The sequence below is a fragment of the Pseudorca crassidens genome, chromosome 16 (genome assembly GCF_039906515.1).
Source record: "Pseudorca crassidens isolate mPseCra1 chromosome 16, mPseCra1.hap1, whole genome shotgun sequence".
In the NCBI taxonomy this organism is placed as follows: domain Eukaryota; kingdom Metazoa; phylum Chordata; class Mammalia; order Artiodactyla; family Delphinidae; genus Pseudorca; species Pseudorca crassidens.
Genome location: NC_090311.1, coordinates 83,709,024 through 83,730,016, shown reverse-complemented (window position 1 = coordinate 83,730,016; position 20,993 = coordinate 83,709,024). Strand labels below are relative to the sequence as shown.

The window sequence follows — 20,993 nt, the reverse complement described above, 5'->3', positions numbered from 1 at the left end:
GAAGAGCATCCCCCAGCCTCAGAGGCTGAGTTCCCGGATGTAAGTGTGAGGACCTGCCCTGCAGCAAGACTCAAGGCAACGAGGGACCCCAAGTACCTCTGTGAACAGCGTTCCACGTCCGAGTGCCCCAGGCCTGTGATGGCTTTGAGGTCAGCTCCAGGGTCCCTGCTGCCCAGGTGATGCCCAGGAAGACTCAGGAGTCCAACCTGGACCAGATGCTCTGGGTCTCAGCGCTGGAACCAGAGCTCCTCCAAGGCCAGGTTCAGGTCTGATGATCCTAGTCCCGAGTCCAGCGTGCGGGGAGCTTTTCCCTACACTGCCAACAAGCAGCGCTCTGACGGCAGCCGGGGGTCCTACAATTCAACTCGGTTCTGCCACTCTCCACCCGGAGACGGCATCAGGTCCCACAGGCTGAGGACTCAGCCCAAGACTGCCGCCACTTCAGACGCCAGCTGCAAATCCACCTGTGCTTCTGACCAGCTGCCTATAATTTGGAGGTTCCAAGGATACCCTCCTGGGGGTTGATTAATTTGCTAGAGCAGCCCCCAGAAGTGAGAGAAACCCTTTACTTACTAGAGCACTGGTTTTTTGTTTTGTTTTGTTTTGTTTTGTTTTTTGCGGTACGCGGGTCTCTCACTGTTGTGGCCTCTCCCGTTGCGGAGCACAGGCTCCGGACACGCAGGCTCAGCGGCCATGGCTCATGGGCCCAGCCGCTCCGCGGCATGTGGGATCTTCCCGGACCGGGGCACGAACCCGCGTCCCCTGCATCGGCAGGCGGACGCTCAACCACTGCGCCACCAGGGAAGCCCTGGATTTTTTTTAAGGTCAATTTTCCATTTTAAGTAAGACTATATTAACCATTTCTCTAATTGAGCCAAGTATTTTCCCCGCCAATTGTTTGAAAATGAACTTGATGGCTGGGTTCCCTCAGTCCTGCCGCCACCATCGCAGACATATGGCGAACTCTAGATCCATTCAGGGCACCAACCGGGGCGCGAAGGGTAGTGGGGGAACTGCCCTATGGAGAGCCAAGCACCAAAGTCTGCAAGGATCCCTCCGCCTGTGCAAGCGCAGCGCTGATGCATGCCAAGGCCGTCCTCTCCAGGCGGGCAGCCACGCACTGCCGGCTGGTGCCTCCAGGACCCACTCCTAAAGGCTCCTCTGCGTAAGGCCTTACAGGGGATCCTGCGGGGGGGGGGGCGGGGGGGGGCGGGGCAAAACCTTAGGCAGGACATAGGAAGTTTTCCCGCTCTGGCCCTGCCTGCCTTTCTCTCCTCCCCTTCCCCAGCCCATGTCCATCTTCAGCGCCAGCAGTGCTGGCTGCTTCCCATTCCCTGAATGGGAGGGACCTTCCAGCCTTGGTGTGTTTCCCTATAAAACTTCTGCTCGGTCTCCAGGGCTCAGTCCAGGCACGGGGGGCTTCTAGAAGCCTCCCTCCCGCTGCGCCCTCCTCACCGCACTCATCACAGGGGGTCTAACCGGCTGGCTGTCTCTGCACTTCTCCACGCCCGCACCTGACAGGCACCCTGCGTGTTCGGAGGAAGGGGGTAGGAAGGCGGCTCGGAGTCTCCGGGGATCTGGCGCTGGGGAACCATGCTTTCAAAGTGCAAGTCGTTTCACACACGAGGGGCACCATCATTGCTATGGGAAGTGGTGGTAACATTAGGGTTGTTATTACGTCTACGTTAAAATGAAAGTGGAAATCATCCGTAGGTCCACGCTGGGCAGGCAGACAGCCTTCAGGGAAGATAAAACCATTGGTTAAGGGTGAGACTTCTCACTTGACCAGGGAAATGAATGTAAGAAGCAAGCATGGGGTAATTACGCTCTAGTTACACTCTTTCTAGGGTTTCAGCAGCCACCAGGTATGAGTGCCAAGGGGACCACACCATCTACTCACGTGATCAGATTTGTACACGGTTTGTCACCTGCGTTTTTCAGGCGTGGGATCCAGTGCGTGCTCTGCTGGCGGCTGGGGCAGGGCAGGGTCTACCGGGCTAAGTGCCTGTCTCTGCCCCGCGGGAAGGCGCATCTCCTGGGAGGTTCTGCGTCCACCATGGAGGGTGCCGGTGCCGCCCCGAGGCGGCATCCTGGGTTGGCAGCCAGGGTCCTGCTGACCAGCTCTGCCGGGCGCACCATCCTCACGACCTCAGCGATGGCTCAGGGGATTCCCCTGTGCTGAGGGCTGCTCCATGGAACAAAGTCGGGGGAGGGTCCTTCCCCACCCTGCCCCCTCCAGTGCTTTCCTGGGTGATTTTTCTTTTATGTGGTATCCCCTCGAGGAGGGCTTCTTTATGCCAGGATCTGAAGTGCTACTTATTGGAGCCATCCCACGAAGACGATCTCCTATTTCCAGGACTCGGGAGGCCAAAACCTGGGGGCCCAGGTGGAGGAGACTGCGCAGGTAGCAGCAGCACAAGCCCATGGGTCACTGTGACCTTGGCTCTGCCCGGCGAGGGGCTGGGGGGCTCGGGGGGCCAGGCTGTGAGTCTTTCTTCTCCTGGAGCAGCTGCTCAACAACGTCTTCCCGCACAGGCGTCATCTGGGACTTTCCTGTGGGTGCCAGGTGTCCTCCCTGGATTCTGTTTGGAGCCCAGTCCCTCCCCCCCACCCCACCTCCCTGGGACTCTGATGCCGACAGCTTGAGGACCACACTGGGCTGAGAAATTCCTCTGGGATCTAGAGGGTCAGCACTGAAACTGTGGTCCACAAACCAGCATCCTGCCTCACCTGGAGTGTGTTAAAAATACAATCTCAGACCACCCAGACCTACTGAATTCGAACCTGCATTTTAATAGGACCCCCCGGGCAATACTGACCCAACTGTGGGGGAGGGAGAATTGAGGAAAAGGCAGAAAGGGGGTCCTGCAAGATTCAAAGGGAAACCCAAGTCACCATGGGAAAAGCTGGAGGTATTTGCAGGCACAATGTCGCTCCCTGGGTGTGAACTCTCAGTCAAGGAGGCAGACAGGGATGCATGTGTCACGTGATCCACATGGGTGAGCAGGGACGCTGGACACTCATTGTCAAGTACAAACACACTCAAAGACCAAAGGCTGCCACTTGGAAATGGGTGACATTCTCAAGTGGCGTAAAAAGGAAAGTGCAGGTAGATTTTGCTTTTCATTCCAAACTCGCTTGTTTATTTGTGATGGAACACACACGTCCACTGGCATCCCCTTCCACCCTAAGGTCTAAGTTTGTTTGGCTGAGACCCATCCCCAACCCAACTATCAATCTTGGGGCCCATCAGAATAGAAGCCCCCAATGTCTGTGACCCCACTACCCTCCCCGCCCCAGCCTCTGAACGTTTGGTGAGTTCATCAGTCAAGTGTATTTTCTGAAGATTGCAGAGGGCTCATTTTTTTCACTGGCCCCTTTCCCTCTGTCTCTCCCTGGCCATCCCCATTCCGCCACCAAGCAAAGCAAGTACCTCTGGTCTTGTATCAGTTTGGGAATCCCCTTCTGCGGTTTCATTATACCCTTGGGATTTCATTCTGTGGACACATGCTTCCAAATAAATACCTAAGAGAACTTGCCCTAAGAGAACTTTCAATGAATAACATCTCCTCCACCCGTGGCATTGGATAGCCTGTCTTGTTAAGTCTAAAGCTCGGATGAGATGACCCGAGATAGATCTTCACTTATTTCTCAGACTACAGAGAAGATTCACTGCCCAAGTCTAATTCTGCCTCACCACGTCTGTCCCCCCACCTTAAACACTAGGTTCCTGATAGGGAATCGGGACTAGAAGAAGAAAAAGTGCGAGTACAGGCTCCAGGGGGACCCCAGCTGAGGCTGTTCTGTGGCCTTAAGGACAGATTCCAAGGTAGCCAAATGGACCTCTGGCCCTAGGGCCTTCCCGGACTCTGACTACTGCTACCTGGGGCCATTTTTGTGGACAGAGGTGTCTCTCGAGGTCACATCCAAAATGCACTAGACCAGGACCTTTGCGTTGAGGAGAAGGGCCTAGGAACACACTTCACCCCTCCTCCATCTGTGCTCTTAAAGAGTGGTAGAGGACTTCCCTGGTGGCGCAGTGGTTGGGAGTCCGCCTGCCGATGCAGGGGACGCGGGTTCGTGCCCCGGTCCGGGAAGATCCCACATGCTGCGGAGTGGCTGGGCCCGTGGGCCATGGCCGCTGGGCCTGCGCGTCCGGAGCCTGTGCTCCGCAACGGGAGAGGCCACAACAGTGAGAGGCCCGCGTACCAAAAAATAAATAAATAAATAAAAGAGTGGTAGAGGCTGGAAACGGGGGCCGCCCTCCCCCGCCCCAGCCTGCCAGCGACAGTGAGTACCAAGTAGATGCAAGCCTGCAGTCAGGGATGCACGAGGGTGTGGGAGACAAGGCTACAGGACCAGGAATTCTCGCGCGGTGTTTGGCCTTCTCTAAAATAATATGGTGTATTCTTCCTCTGCAGGGAAACTCTGGAAGCGAGTTTTTGCAAATGAATTCGAGGAAAAGAGCTTGACGGAGCACAGTTAGGCCTTCCACTTAGGATGACTTGCAAGGAAATAGGCCACCCACAATCTGTATCCATTAATAGCCCTCCGTTTTCTCGGCCACAGAAGGAAGGCGCTCCCACGCGATGCGATGCCATCATAACTTCCGGGAAGCATCTTTCTTTTTCAGCCCGGAATATTTGTTTTTTCCATTCTGGTTCGATTCTCTGCGGGGAATTCTGAAATGCACGAGACACACACACAGAGAACAACAAAGCATGTGGAAAAAAGGAGTTTCTGCGTCTCAGGCAACGCTTTCTCAACCTCCTTGTGGAGAATAGACACACCCTTCCCCCAACACTTATCAACGTCTATGCCCCATCGCACACCCCCGCCCCAGTGCTTTAAAGGAAGGCTCAAAAGCAGAGTGTTGACAGCTTTGAGCGACCCCTGCCCTGTGGCAAGCAGTTGGGACCTTGAGTCAGATGAATCCGGATCACGGAGACATCTGACGACCAGTTCGCCGAGGGTGGGACTGGAAGGGGACTCATCTTGCATCCGTTGGAGTGACATGCTCCCATGGTCTTTTTCTATCCCGACCTGTCCCGCTGCCCTGTCTGCACCTCTGGGTTACTCACGCACAGGAGGGGAGAACGCTGGCCGCCCTGGCTCCCGCGCGTGCCCGGAAAGCTCGAGCGAAGCGCAGGTGGTGCCCGCGAGGGGCCGAGGAGAGGATGCGCTCCGCTCCGAGGACGGAAACCGCGGGGAAGGGGCAGCAGGGAGCGCCGGCCGGCCAGGCGGGGGACATGATCGATCGAAGGCGGGAGGCTGTGTGACCAGGGCGGGGCTGGGGGAGATGCTGATTCAGCTTCCAGGTGCGCCAGGACCAGGCTAATTAATCCCCAGCCCTCCTGGCTGTAACTTCAGCCCAAGTTAAGAATGACCTTGGTAATTTTAACTCTTTATACACCCACTCAATCACTTACCACCAGATTTTTTTTTACTATTAGGACAACAAATTACACGCAACCCACCTACTCAGGACATGCTGCCGGGGCCGGGTGCGGGGAAGTTCTGCCCCCTCCCCCTGCACCCAGGGATGGGTAGAAAGACAGATGGACAAGTGCTGAGGGGGTGGACGGTGGCGTGGGTGGCTGGAAGGCTCAGATGAGGAGAGGGGAGGAGGGTGGAGAGAGGCGACAGGGAGCAAGCTTTGCCTCCAGCAGGGCTCAGAACCGTGTATCTGCAGAATTGGGACAAGCCACCTGGGGATGAAAGAGCAGGATGGAGCATCAATTACAGCCTCCCTCTGCACTGCCTGCTGACATGGGACAGAGGCCTGGGACTGTACTGCGCGCTGGTCTAGCGAGATGCTGCCCTCCCCCTGTGGAGGGCTAGGCAGAGGGCCTGGAGAGGACCACAAACCCCGAGCACCCTCTGGCGCTGGCCAGCCTCTGCATCCCTTCCCGGGTGTATGAGTGGGGTGGGCTCCGTATTCTCTGAGACCATTCTAGCTTTAAAATTCTGTGATTCTGGGTCTAAGAGATTTAGTATCAATTGATGATTCACACTCAAAGCCTAGAGGTAATTGTAGGCTAGGTGATTCCTCATAAAGAATCAAAGTGGCAGGTAAGTAAAACAATTCTTTACCCTCAAAGTTCAGCATTAGGCAACATTGCTAGCGGAAAATATTGTTGAAAGAAATCTGTCTCTGCAAAGCCAAATCAGATCAGAAGGGAATGAGAGGACAGTTGCCTCATCAGGGGGAGAGCAGCCTGAAGGGAGGAGGACCCCGCCAGCACCTGTCTTGCCCGTTTCTGGCTTGTGATAAATGCTCCATCTGTGTTTGTTGGACTAAATTGACATAAATGAAACATGCCAAGAGATTTTGTTAGTGCTTGTTAGAGATTGTTAGTTATTCCCTTAAATCATTCCCCTTTCTTACATCTTTATAGAACTGCCACTTTTTTGAGTACATGCCACTCAGAATAAAAATTACTTTGCTGTGTCACTCTTAAAGCAATGCATTTTGACCAAGATTCGCCCAAGGACATGTAAATAGCAGTATCACATGGCAGCCTCCAGGAGCTTTCCATAGAAGACAGCTAGGCATGTCCTTTGTTTTCCTCCTTCCCACTAGCCAGAATATGGGTGTGATGACTGGACCTGGGCAGCCATGTTAGACCAGGAAGTGACTATGTGAAATGAGACCATACACGGCAAGGGAAGAGTTCTGAGTGCATGAGGACCTTGTGGAGTTGTGGAGCCACAACTCCAGTCCTGGACTGTCTATTCCCAGGATTTTATAAGAAAGAGAAATACTTTTCTATCTCATTCAAGTCACTGGTATTTTGTCTCTCATGCCAAACTGATGCATGATGCCTTTGGTGCCTAGAAGTCCCCAGTAGTTTACGGAATAAATAAATGCCACAGCAATAATGTTCACTATAGAAAATTAATAAAAATGAGGAAATATAGGCAAATTATTTTCCTGTAAGGATAAAAGAGAAAATTTAAGACCCACTTGAGTCCTGCCTACAGCTAATAACCAATAATTGGGTATTAGTTGGAATGAAACAACTATTTTACTAAACACCAAAATACCTTACACCGAGCTTCGCTAGGATCTGTGAGCTCAACCATGAGAAAACGAAACAGTATTTTTCCATGATCATGTTTACTTTTGTCTTGAGCCCCTATTTTCTCCCAAGAGCAAAAATAATCTTGGTATTTCCAGACAAACTCTATTAATGACTATGGAGCCATTTCAGGATTTAAGTTCAGATGTTTCTCCCCCGCTCTGCCCTAGGGATGGGTCAAGGCTCTGGGGGACCCAGGTAAGTGCTGCAGCTGTGAGGAGAAGAAGGTGCTGGCCTCAGTCCAGCTCTGCCCACCTGGCCCCTCTGGGTCCTTATTCCCACGCCTCTGCACCCCCCCGCAGCCTTGCTATGGTCCTGGATGCCAGATCCCCAGCTCTGTAAGTAGCTACACCCCCTCACCAGGACCACGAGGCTCCCCCAGCTCTCTCAGCACCTCTGGGACCTCCTGGAGTCTCAGGACCTTTCCCTGATCTACCCTGAGAACCATAGCCTTGGCCACGCACAGACCCTGCTTAGATGATGCTCTGAGCCCTGGTCCATGCTGGCCATTTCTTAGGGCACAGACCCCAGTGCTCGGGGGTCCTCCCAACTTATCAAAGGGTCATTATCATGGCTCATTCAGCCTGGACGCGCCTGACACAGAGTTCCTTCTCGGAGACCCTCAGCATCAGTAGCCTTCCCTACTATCCTACCCTCTGAAATTTGGAGAAGCTCTCCTCCCTGTAGCCCAGAAAGGGCCTTCCTCCCCTCGCTCTGTGGTGGAGAGAATGGGCTGGTAGGTGTTCTTCCAGTTGTCATTTCCAGGTAAACATCATGCACTCAGCTCTTCACTCTGATCTTTTTGATCCTCCCCCAAAGGCCAGGGTCTTGTCCGTTGAAATCCTCAGTTTTCAAGACATTACCTCTGCTATGGTTTTCACACGCCTATTTTATTTAGAGTCAAGGCTAAGATTTTGACTCCATTTTTTTATCTCTGGACTTAGCCTCTAATATTAAAAAGAAAGGCCACGGGGTAGACAGGAATACCAAAAGTAAAAATGATCAGTTAATATGTCAAAATATTTTCTTATGGGCTCCCCTGGTGGCGCAGTGGTTGAGAGTCCCCCTGCCGATGTAGGGGACGCGGGTTTGTGCCCCGGTCCGGGAAGATCCCACATGCCGCGGAGCAGCTGGACCCGTGAGCCATGGCCGCTGAGCCTGCGTGTCCAGAGCCTGTGCTCCGCAGTGGGCGAGGCCACAACAGTGAGAGGCCCGCGTACCGAAAAAAAAAAAAAAAATATATATATATATATATATATATTTTTCTTACTACATTAAGATAAACAGATCTACTGTGTCTCAGAAAGTGTTCAGTGGGGAAGCAAAAAAAAAAACAAAAAACAAAAAACCCAAAGAATCACAAAGAAACCAAGCTCTCCTGGAGCCGTAAGTTCTGTGGAACCGCCCTACCTCTGAACTTTTGGTGTCTATTCCTCTTTCAGTCAGTTTTCTATCACTTGCTGCTGAAAGTGTCCTAACTGACACCAAGGCCTTCTGTTGTGCATTTGCCATTGAGGCTTCGTTTACACCATGGCACAACGTCCTCTTTAAGAGGACTCACGGGAGATAATTACCTCTGGCCTCACTTTTATGAATAATTGTGCTTCTGAGCAACTGGCTTTTCTCCTTGGATGTCATGAAGCACTACTGTAGAATGTGTCAGGGATTCGTTTTACTCAGGTACGGTAAGACACGCAGACATGGAAATATCTGTCACGAAGGAAAAATTTTTGTATATCCACAAGTCCCTAGAAATAAGAGGCACGACCGTACAGGGAAGTACCAGGGTCAGCCAGAAGGCAGAGGGAGTGGGGAAAATTCAGCCAGCAGCCTTTATTGTGGTTTCTGCAAGCAGGGCAAGAAGCGGCAGGGGAAGCAGGTGCAATATTGGCTAACTTGATTTTGAGTAATTGAGTTTGAATAATTCAGTGGGCTTTGGGGCATAGGAGCTGTCCCTAGGTGTCTGCTACCTGGCCCTGGGTGATTAGGGCAGGGGGATGTGGCCCAGAGTGAGAGACCCATAGAGGAGGTAGCTGGGGTGTGGCATTGGTTGGTTTGCACTTGGAAGGTGCTTGAAGGCCAGTTGTGTACTATCTCCAGGAATTAGCCAGCCCTTGTAGGGGAGGGGGGGCGGGTCTTCACAAGGTCATCAAGACCCCAAGATGTCAAAGCATCAAAATAAAAAGGCATGATTACATCGTAAAGCAATTATACTCCAATAAGGATGTTTAAAAAAAAAAGGCATGATTAACACAAACATATACCTGCTTGTATTTCCCTCTCTGTGTAAACTGCTACGAAGCTCAGAATTAAATTTATGGTTTATTTATACCTGCCTATAAATCTTACTCCTAGATTTGTCTTAGCTTTCCACCCTCCATGGTCCAATTTCTTCACTTATTTGTTTTTATTTTATCTTTTATAATCTTGTATAAATTATCATAAACCTTTTCTGGAACAAGAAGGTGTACAAAACCAAACCAAAAAAACCAATAAAAAAACAAACAGCATTTCAGCCTCCTGTAAGGGTTTGCATACAAATCACTATGTGAATGAAAGCCCACAGCGATTTCACAAAAAGCAATCGACTCTACAAAACAATGCCCTGCAGCTCTTAAAAGAGGCCCTGCGGCTGAAAGAGGAACGTGACCTACTAGTGTCCTGGCCACGATAGGTATTTATCACACACTTAATTAAAACACCTCTGCCTTGGAATTTAGCAGAATGTTTGGGGTAAAGGAGGATTTCCTTTCTTGAAGAGCTCTCTGGAGAAATGGGAATGTGTTCCTTTCCTCTGGATACATTTCCCTATAACAAGCAAGTAGAGGTCTTCGGGTTAATCCAGTTACACTTAAAACTGCCTCAAAACTAAGAACATTCTTTCCAAAGGAAAGCTCTTCTTTGGAGCACCTACCAGTTGGAGGTCTTGAAAGGACCCAGTCATAATGATTGGCAGGTGTTGGAAGCTTTCTTACCCGTTATCACCTGGGCATGACCAACAGGCTCTTTAACAGCGACCGGGGCCACCTCGCACCTGAGGAAACAGGCTGGGGCGTCAGAGTCCTGCACTTGGAGAGGTGGAACCAGCATCAGAACCCGGGCATCTGTGCCTTTAACCACTAGGTAGCTGCCTGGGTACAAGGGACAGCTGGGACTGTTTTAGTTGAAAATGACAGAAGCCCAAATCAAACTAGCTGAAGCCAAACAAAGGTGGGAAGGAAGTAAATTCCCATTATTCAAGCAATGGGAATGGATGCGGGCATGACTGGGTCCTCAGACCCGATCCGAGCGCCTCCATCTGTCTCTCTGTCTCCCAGCTCCCTCCCCGGGCGGGGTCCTGGCCGCACAGCACCCCCCCCCCCATGTGGCACGCCCCGGCCCCGCAGAAGCAGCCCCCGTCTCTGCACTCCACAGACCAATCTGGGCGACGACTGGACCATTTGGATCACGGACTCATCCAGGACCTAATGCTGCTTCCAGCTGATCCCGGGTCAGGTGCCCGGTTCCGATTTGGCGGGCTGGGGTGGGGGGTGCACCACAATGTGATTGACAGTGCAGGGCAGCATCGAGGGCCAGTCCCCAGGAGGACAGAAGGGTGTGGACAGACGGCTGCCAGAAAGCACCCGCCAGTCTCAGCACCCGTTCTGCGCCTGCGCGACGCGCGCAGCACTTCCGCCAGGTCTGCGCGCAGCCGTTCTCCTTCTCCCCACGGAAAGGTCCACGCGGGGGATGTCAGCGCTCAGCTCCTCTCACTGAGGCCGAACAGCAGGGACGGGACAGGTGCTCTGCTAGCGACCCCCTGCTATGGTAAGAAGGCTTCAGTTACCGTGTAACGCAGGCGTGACACAGGCAGCTGCCACAGGACCATGGGGACCTTTAGAACCCTGGAGCTTTGACATTGAGCTAGAGACACACTGATGGGGCGGCCCTCCCTCCGTCAGAGCTGACATGCCGCCTGCAGAGCTTCCTCTAGTGAGGGCAGCCTCCCGGGTCCAGGAGCCCCGATGGAAAGCAGACACACAGTTGGGGCGAGCACAGCCCTGGATTTGCAGGGCAGAGGTGGTTTCAGACGCGTTGTGGCTGGTCCAGGGATCAGGCCATATGCATCTCCATGTTTCTTGCCAAATACATGGATGCCTACAAATGGCCCTAGGTGATGGGGACTGGGTTCAAAGGTCACCAAACTCCTCCAGCAACATCTTGCCCACCTGCAGCCCCAGGGCTAACACTTTCTCAAGGAGATGAAGCTGAGCGCTGTCAGTTGCATGGATTACACAGTGGGCTGAGAGAGGCAGCCCCGTGGAGTTTCCAGGCTTCCAGTGAGGCCGTTGCTGTCCCTTGAGCCTTGATGCCAGTTTCACCGTGAAGGAGGGTGCCAGCCCTGGAATGGAGCCATGGGAAAGCGGGCACTGGGGCTCTGGGGCCCCTTAGATGTTCCACATGGCTCTACAAAGAGCCACATGTATGGCTTTTCAAAACTGTGAGATCAAATTCATTGAGTCTGTCAAGGGAAGCTTCAGAGGCAAGAAGTATTTCAGGATGAAAAAAATTTTTTTATTTGCAAAAAGGGCAAGGGAGCCAGACTTCAGTAAGACCAGCTCATCCAATAAAAAATCCAACAAGTATCTCATGTTATAAAACCCCACAAGATTGCATGTTTACATCTGTCTGTTCATGGTGGGAGAGGATCAGCTCCTCACGCCCTGATGTTGTGTTACTGTCTCAGACATTAACCCCAGATCCAGGATGACGTGGTCCCTGCTGAGAGTCCAGGCTTACAGGAAATGCTCGAGATTTTGTTCTTTGGTGAGACTAAAACCAGATAGAGTGGCCGTAGTATTTTTATTTTGTATGAAGGTACAAAGTGTTTCTTCTCCCTGACTGTGGGAAATGCGCTGCACACACAGTGGTAACAGGGCTGATCAATTGCCGGTTTCCACACGATGCATCATTTGTTTACGTTTTGATCCGTTTTTCTCCTTATTACGGTATCATCAGTTGTAATCAAAATTACAAAGATGTAATCAAAGATGTAATCTTCAAAGATGTAATCAAAATCAGTATCACTCTTAAGAGTGATCAAGAAGTTCCTAGCACCGTGAGGAAAAGTGGCCTAAACAAACATGTCAAGTGTCATGTCACATTGAAGAAGTTAGGAGACAAAGTAGGGCCAAGGTTGCTTAATTCTGTTTCTTTCCTCTTTTTGCTTATTCCCTGAATATGCTCTGAGACACGTGAATCATTACATCTGTTGATGTTGATGAGGCAGAATATTTTGAAATGTCATTATTCTCCGTACCTCCTCTCTATCCTGTGACTCTTCCATCATTAAAGAGGCTGCCGTTTGTTGCATCAGGAGAGGCCGAGTATCCTTGGCTTTGACTTCTAAGCTCAGATTTTTGGTTTTCTGTTTTTTTTAATTAATTTTTACTGGAGTATGGTTGATTTACAATGTTGTGTTAGCCTCTGCTGTACAGCAAAGTGAATCAGTTATACATACACACATATCCACTCTTTTTTAGATTCTTTTCCCATATAGTCATTACAGAATATTGAGTTCCCTGTGCTGTACAGTAGGTCCTTGTTAGTTATCAATTTTATATATAGTAGTGTGTATGTGTCAACCCCAATCTCCCAATTTATCCCTTCCCCCCTTTCCCTCTTGCTAATCACAAGATTGTTTTCTACATCTGTGACTCTATTTCTGTTTTGTAAATAAGTTCATTTGTACCACTTTTTTTAGATTCCACATATAAGTGATATCCTACACGATATTTGTGCCTCTCTGTCTGACTTACTTCACTCAATATGACAATCTCTAGGTCCATCCATGTTCCTGCAAATGGCATTATTTCATTCTTTTTTATGGCTGAGTAATATTCCATTGTATATATGTACCACATCTTCTGTATCCATTCATCTGTCGATGGACATCTAGGTTGCTTCCATGCCCTGGCTATTGTAAATAGTGCTGCAATGTACATTGGGGTGCATATATCTTTTTGAATTATAGTTTTCTCCGGATATATGCCCATGAGTGGGATTGCTGGATCATATGGTAACTCTATGTTTAGTTTTTTAAGGAAGCTCCATATTGTTTTTCACAGTGGCTGCACAAATTTACATTCCTGCCAACAGTGAAGGAGGGTTCCCTTTTCTCCACACCCTCTCCAGCAGAAATTCCAGCTCTTGCCAAGATCTCACTGCAAGTCAGGAGGCTTCTGTCCCACTATCTAAAGTCCGCATCATTATTCTCCCTGTCACGCCATGATTGTCTGCCATTCCTCTTCCCTCACCCACGAGCAAGGGTGTCACAAAGCACTCTCAGCCCCGCTCTACCAGACTCTAGAGGGAAGGAAATTTATCATCCCCAGTGACATGAGTTTTTCTCGCGCATGAAATTCAAAACCAGACTCCAGCCATAGATGTGTGACACACGCTGAGAATGTGTAAATACCTGCAAATCCACCACAGCTTCTCAAATTGAGGAGCCGCAAAATATGATCACAACTTGTAAACCTGCCCAGAAGCTGGAGTGTAGCGTCCTTACAAACTAATCGGAAAATCGGATGTGCTTTTCCACAGAGGATGCAACAGGCCCGTCACAAAAGGCCAAGTTTGCCCAGTGAGCATATGCCACACACGCTTCACAAAAAACAAACTTCAGTTCACTAGTGAACAAAGAAAAGCAAATGAAGTCAACAACCAAGGGCTTTTCTTCCCCATCAAATTTCTAAAGGAAAAATTGATGCTCCCCAGGGTCTGCTGTCCCCACACATCTCCCCTCCCCTTCCTTTCACTTTTTTATTCATTTCTTCTTTTTCCCCCCCCCCGGCAGCTTGCAGTTGGCACCTGCCTACTTTGAGTCCTCATTTTCTTCCAGTCACAGAAATCACTTACTTGATTATAAAAATTATAAATGTGTGTGGTGATGGATGTTCACTAGACTTTTGTGGTGATCATTCTGTAATATATACAGTATCAAAACAGTATGTTGTACACCTGAAGTGAATATAAGGTTATATGTCAATTATATCTCAATTTTTAAAAAAAGAAGACACAGAACTTGGAAAAACGTCTTTAATTTTGATGAAGTCTAATTTACCTATTTCTTTTGTGACTTGTGCCTTTGGGATCATATCTAAGAAACTATCACCTATTCCAAGGACACAAAGATCGATTGCCATGTTTCTTCTAAGATTTTTATAATTTTGACTTTTGCATTTAGATTTATGATTGATTTTGAGTTAATTTTGTGTTGGTATAAGGTAGGGGTCCAACTTCATTCTCTTGCCTGTGGATATCCAGTAGTCTTGGCACTGCTGTTGAAAATCACTTGAGCGTCCATCAATCAAGAAGTATACACGACGCAAGCTAATCCGCGTTGAGTTATAGGCTCCAGGGTGAGGCGCGTGATGCATCGACAAATACCTGCCTCACCACCACACTAGGCAAGGAGCGCAGCACCTAGACAGCCCAGACTTGCCATATTTCAAGTCTCGGAGGCAAAGAAGCAGCTCTCAATTGTAAAATGAGAGTAGGTTTAAGATGCTGTACGACGTGCAGGTGCTACTTTCTGAGCGCCGTCGTGAATGGCAGGGCGCGGGACGCGAGCTTTGCTGGTTTCCATGTGGCACATCTGTGACGTGACCGGGGACCTCCATTTATGGAGGGTTCAGCTACAAGGCACAGAGACTAGAGTGGGGTTGTTGCTTTAAGCCTTCCTCAATCTCGTGGAAGTTTTAGTTCGTCTATTTCTGGAGAGGTTTAGAGAACATGGCACCCACGTCCTCACAGACACGTGTGCACAGAAATGTCGCCCACCGTTCTGTGTGCCCGGCTCCGCGAAGCTGCCTTTCCCTTGAGACACTTTGTCACGTAGAAGGGAAAAGCAACGTGCGAAAATAAATCCTCGGGTGGCAGAGGGTCTGTCTGTGGGGTATTGTGGTCATGCTGATATCCAGGAAATGAAGAGGCTCGAAATAGCAAAGGCACCTAATTGCTGCCGTCCAAAGAGAAGTCAGCAAGAACTTCAGAGAACGGAAGGCAAGTCTGCTGCCACCCGAGTAAGGTGGATGCATATAATAATTGTGCTTTTGATGTGGAGGTGGTGGGAGCCCAACATAAACGTCAGTGTCAAGTACCTAATACAGACCCCAAAGAAATCACCCCCCTTTGCAACATGGTCTCCATCGCTTCTGTACAACCTGTGGTCCAGGTCAAGAGGGAAGTTAGCCCTAGAAAGGGCCATTTTTCATAAGACAGTTAGCTGTATTAGTTTCCTACCACTGCTGTAACAAATAACCCAAACCTAGTGGTTTAAAGTACGGACTTACTGTTTGACATTTCTGGAGCCAGATGTCTGAGATGGGTGTCCGCAGGGCTGCCTTCCTTCCGGAGGCCCTGGGGAGAGTGCGTTTCCTTGGAGGCTGCCTGGATTCCTTGTCTCCTGGTCCCTTTCTGCAACTGCATCACTGGCCCCATCGCTTCTCCTTCCCTGACTCTGAATCTCTGCCTCCCTCCTCTAAGGACTCCTGTGATTCCACTGGGCCCAGCCACATAATCCAGGATAAGCTTCCCGTCTCTAGGTCCTTATCTTAGTCACATCTGTGATCTCTTTGGACATATAAGGTACCAGGGTCACAGGTTCTGGGGGTTAGTTAGCACATGGACATCTCTGGGGGCTATCTATCCTCTGTACCACACCACTGTAGCCTTTTCTGCTTCCAGGGGAACTGGCAAGAGGTCCAGTCTGCCTGGCCTGCTCCTATGTGAGGCAGGAGCAGAAGGGCACAGGGTGGTGCTCAGGTTCTTACTGGAGGGAATGCCTGTCTGACACGGGCAGGGCAGTGCTTTGGGGCATGTGCCCTCCCCTCCGTGCCTGGCTGTGCTTCTTTGAAGGTGCCCTGAGAGCTTGCAGAGAGAGCAGCCTTGGACTTGGTCTGCGGGAAGCCCGGTCGTAACTCGCAGAATCACAGAGGTGTCACCGGCCAGCATCCCTATTAACAGGGTCGTTTCCTGTGTGTCTTACTTTCTTCAGGAGACAGGAGAGATGCTCTTCGGGCAGGAGAGACGTGTCCTCTTCCCTGCTGTCTCTCCCAGTGGCCAGGAGAGGGCTCGGTACACGGTGGGTGCCCAATAAATGCCTGTTACCTTGCCTTACGTGCCTCAGACTTAAATCCTGCTTCTCTCCCCAGAGAGCACACAGTTCCCTGTGCGATCAGCACTGATGAGGCCCCAGGCCTGGCGAGCCCTCCGCAGGGCTCCCCCTGCACGGGGTCTGAGGCAGAAGGCGGAGTTAACGACACTTCTCTGTTTTGCTACAGTCACGTCTCTTAAGATGCTTGGTGCTTCCAGCCAAGATTCCTTTCCCTTTAATTTGGAAGCTTCCGAGATCTCTGAGCCCCACGTGTCCCTCAGATGTGCCCTCTGCCCGGACTTAAAGAGCGAGACCTCAGGCCCAAGCTGCGGGAACTTTTTGTGCCCACACAGAGGAGGGGGCTGGCGACAAACCGGTAGTGTCGCTGGCGGCCGGTCACTGCCGACGTCCCCAAAGGTGAAGGCAGAGCTCAGCCACCTTCAGACGGGCAGGCTTGTGCTGGGCAGGGGCCTGGCTGGGCTCCTCCTGCAGGAGTGAAGACCCCGTTTCTCAGGACCCTGTGGCCAAGGCAGCACCTTGTGGGCCCCTCCCCTTGGGCCCTAAAGACCCAGCCTACTGGGATTTAGGGAGGCTCACGGGATCCGTCATTAACTCCGCTTTCAGTCCTTCTCCTTCCCAAAACAATGGGAGGTGGATCTGGAAATTCCAAGCTTCTCATCCTGCTGGGTCTTGCTGGTGACCAGCCCTCACTCAGAAACCACGCAGAGTCACCTCATTAGAACAGAAGACCCTCCTATCGCCCAGGAAATCACAAGGGTTTCAGGAGCCCTGTGTCAGGAACCGGGGGCAGAGACCAATATATGTTTTCTACTATCTTACGCAACCCGTAAGAGCTTCTACTGCCAAATTCAGAAGGATACGAGCAACAAAATAAATAATATAGACCTGGATTATAACCCAAAGTATAAAACAACTGTATTTATAAACCCAGACTGATGCAAATTACGATTGAAGAAGTAAATAAATGGCTGAGAAGTGGCAGCTCCACCTTACAGGGGATTCCAAACAGCGTACGGAGAGGCTCCCTCCGCCAGGGGGTGGGGCTTAATCCCCCTCCTTTAAGCTCTAAGCCTGGGCTCCAAAGAATACTGTAGGGAAAGTGAAATAGTCACTCAGACTGGAGAACCTGCCCGGCACCCCCTCAGCCACATGCCCTCACGTCAGCAGGGGTGTCATGCGGGTCCCCTCATGTGATATGAGGAGACGGGCACTTGGCCTCTTAGTATCCTTTCCAAAAACCCAGAATCCCAGTCTGGTCATGAGAAAAACACCAGGGAAACCCAAATTGACGGACCTTCTGCCAAATACCGGACCGGAACTCCTCAGAACTGTCAAAGTCACGAAAACCAAGATAAGACTGAGAAACTCTCACAGACCAGAGGAGGCGAACATGATAGCCCAGTGCAACGTGGCATCCATGGGGTCCTGCAGCAGAAACAGGGCACCAACGGGAGAACAGGAGAAACCCAGAGAAAGCCCGGAGTGTAAGCAATAGCACCGCGCCAAGGCTGGTTCCCAAGAGTGGCAACTCTCCCAGTTAACAGAAGGGCTACCAGTGGGGCAACTGGGGGTGAGATGTGTGGGAGTCTACATGCTCCCATGGCACTTTTCTGCAAACCTAAAGACTTTCCAAAATAAAAGTTTATTTCTGAAAAATCTCTAATTGAGGTCTTAAATAATACATCCTTAATGCATTCAACAAACACATATATTGCGCTTACCCCATTCAGGACACTGTTCTCAGGGCAGCAGAAATATCAACTTCTCCCTCTGACACAGTGGTGACCCCAGTGGTGACCGTCGTGGCCGCAGCCGGCAGGCAGAGGGCAGAGGACACAAGAAGGTCCACGGCCTGGGCGCTGCAAGCCGGGGGGCCAGAGCTCCTCCCCGAGGGTGGAGGGTCCGCCAGCACTGCCACAGCCAAGAGGGCCTTCAGGAGCCCACCACGTCCTGCTCTTGGAATGGCAGCGCGGGCAGGACTTCAGGGCTGGGGCAGAGAGAGCCTCTGGCGGTGACCGCGACGCCCCTTGTTTACAGATGCGGAAGATAAGGCCCCGAGGCACTGAGTCATGAGGGACTGTCCCAGGGAGCGAGTGGGGAGAGCTCAGACGCCCTGGGGGCTGTGCCCACCTCTGCAGAGGAGGGTCCCCAGTGCGAGGTAGGACCTCCGTCCCCAGGAGGTGGGGCACCCAGGGCTGTGAGAGCACAGGTGAGATCGGCCTGCCAGGCTGCCTGCCTTGGAGGAGCTCCCTGGGAAGAAAGGCTGCAGCCCTTACGCTGAGGCGCCCACTGGGAAGGGGGTCTGGCCGAGGGGCCGGGCAAGGGGTCAGGGTGTGGTGCCCTCCACTTGGCCTGGCTTCTCCTGCAGCTCCTGCCGCAGGCCCGGCCTCCCGGCATCAGCCCCTCACCTGTGCGCTCCAACCAGGGTCAGGAGTGATGGTGAGGGTCCAGAGCCCGCTGAGAGTTCTCATGAGGCTTCTAAGAACCAGGCAAACTGAATGGAGTCAACGTCTGAAGAAGAGAAAACTTGAAGACGTTACTAGGAGCTGCCAGTCCGTTATGGCCGCTTTTAAACATTTTGTTCGTGGATGTGATAAAATCAGACCTCTGAGAATTTTAAGCCCAAGCCCCCCGGACACTGCATCTCTTTTCAGACTTTGCTTAAACAATTCATTCTCTGCAGCTCAGTAAGCTGAAAAGGCCTGGAAATAACGTTTGAAACAAAGGTTAATGAAGTTCTTTACCTGTAAAAAAGATTAATTCATGATAATAATAGTCCAGTCAAACCAGACCTGCTCACTAGGCCTGGCCTTGGCTCTGAGCCCCCAAGGTGGAGGGCAGGCGCCAAAGGCAGAGAGCGAGGGGCCTGTCACTCCTGTCCCCTCGGTGGCAAAGTTGCACAGCCTCTCCCCGTTCACAGTCATCGTCAAATAGTGTCTGGGCATTCCTCCTGCCTGGGGGTCGGGGGGCTCTGTGCCCTGGACGGGGACGCCCCCTCACCTCCAGGGCAGTGTGGTCCCAATTCCCAGAATTAACCCTCCTTGTAGAATCGTGGCCTTAACCGCCCTAGTAAACACTCCCCCATGTCACCAGGGAAGAAAGCAGCCAAGCTCCGTCAGCCATGAACTAGGTTATACAACAGAAAGGAGCCCCGGGGTCGGGGGTGAGGGAAGGTGCAGGAGGGGACTGCCAAGCACCGTGGGCTCAAGGGCAGTTGGAGGGACAACAAGGAGAGGCACTGAGGCACCTTTCCATTTTACCAGCAGGAGCTGGCGGGCCTGCCATCTTAAGCAGGCCAGAGGACCCCCAAACACAGTTCAAGTTCAGGAGCAAGTTCCCTTCACAGACTGGCTTGGGGCCCACCCTCTGAGGCTCTCCCAGGGCTGCAGGAGTCCTGGGACCTAATAATACACACAAATCAGAATGCAGGCTGTGGGCCCTGACCATGCAAGGACAGGGGGAAAGCTGACGCCCCAGCCCGGCCGCTGGCCTTGCCCTAAAGCAGCAGCGTGTCCAGCCCCGGAGCCAGGGCCCTGGCTGTGCCAGCAGCCCCTATATCCAGAGAATGAGCGCGCTGGGGGGAATGGCAGGCATGCAGCTCAGCTGTCACTGTGAGACCAGCCCAGGAAGGCTGCTCTCCCCCCACTCCCTTCTTCCTGTCCCCAGGCTGCAGTCCAGACCCAGCGCTGGGAGCTCAGTCTGGACGATAATGAACCTGTGAGATGGCAAGCCAGGTGCATAGCGCGAGGGGAGGCCACTTAGAAGAGAGAAAAATAAAACACCTGAGAAGGGTGGTGGCGGGCTTTGTCCTCAAGGCGGATTCTGACCGAGGGGTTGGGGGAGGGTCGTGCCCCCTTGGTCTTTCCCCAGGAAGGAGACTGACTCTGTGTTTCCAGGGCTGCCAAGGGCTCGCCCACCATCCCCCCCATGTCATTGCCCCGGGCATCCCGGGGCGCTGGAGAAACGTCCAGCTTCCTGACGCAACAGCAGCCTGGGACTTTAGAATCACCTCTCAGCCTTGTCTTTTTCCAATCTGCAAAATGGGAAAACTTCTAGCTTCCTCTGGGGCCAGCTGCTCCTTGGCACAGGGCACGGTGGGGAGACCCCTGACCCTAGGTCACAACAGGCAGAGACTCGCTGCTGGACCAGCGGCCCCACCAAGCTAGCCCCCGTGGGAGGAACGACGTGGCTTTGGTGGCCACTTTATTGGGGAGCTTGGGCACCGCCCTCAAGGAGCATCTGAAATTAACGAGACCCAGACCTGACACTTGAAGCCCTGGGAGAGGGTCCCAGCAGCTCAAGGCCCGCTGCCTTTCCCCTGGGGCCACGCCTTGCCCACTGCCCAGGTCCACAGACAGGCCAAGCATTCCAGATACCCGACAGGAAGACGGGCACACAGTGTGAGGGGAGCTGGGCGCCTGGTGCTCAGAGACGTGGGGAAGGGGGGATGCGGAGCAGGGCGGAGAGGACGCCTGTGCATCGGCCTGGGCCGCCCCGTGTGCGTCCCTCACGGGGTCTGGACACCCTTGCCTCCCCCTCGGGGCCCACCACGGCTGCTCTTGACTTTGAGAGTAAAGCTGAGCTTACTCACCCAGGGAGAAAGGGGAAAACCACACTGGCCACTTGTCCATGTCCCTCTGCTTCCTTCTAGGGTCAGGTGGAGTGTGTGAAGGGGAAGACAGCTGCCTGCTCCGGAGTCCCCAGAAGGAGAGGCTGTGCCAGTGGTCGGGGCGTGACCCTCGGGGCTCTGA

General features: G+C 52.1%; 1 long non-coding RNA gene across 1 annotated transcript; it reads right to left on the bottom strand.

Annotated features, from left to right (window-relative positions):
• Positions 1–3,110: 3,110 nt before the first annotated feature.
• Positions 3,111–20,989, bottom strand: LOC137209454 (uncharacterized). The gene is made up of 3 exons (XR_010936065.1): positions 20,834–20,989; positions 18,651–18,753; positions 3,111–4,682 (listed from the first exon to the last, which is right to left on the bottom strand). It is a non-coding gene; the product is annotated as an uncharacterized lncRNA (long non-coding RNA).
• Positions 20,990–20,993: the final 4 nt, after the last annotated feature.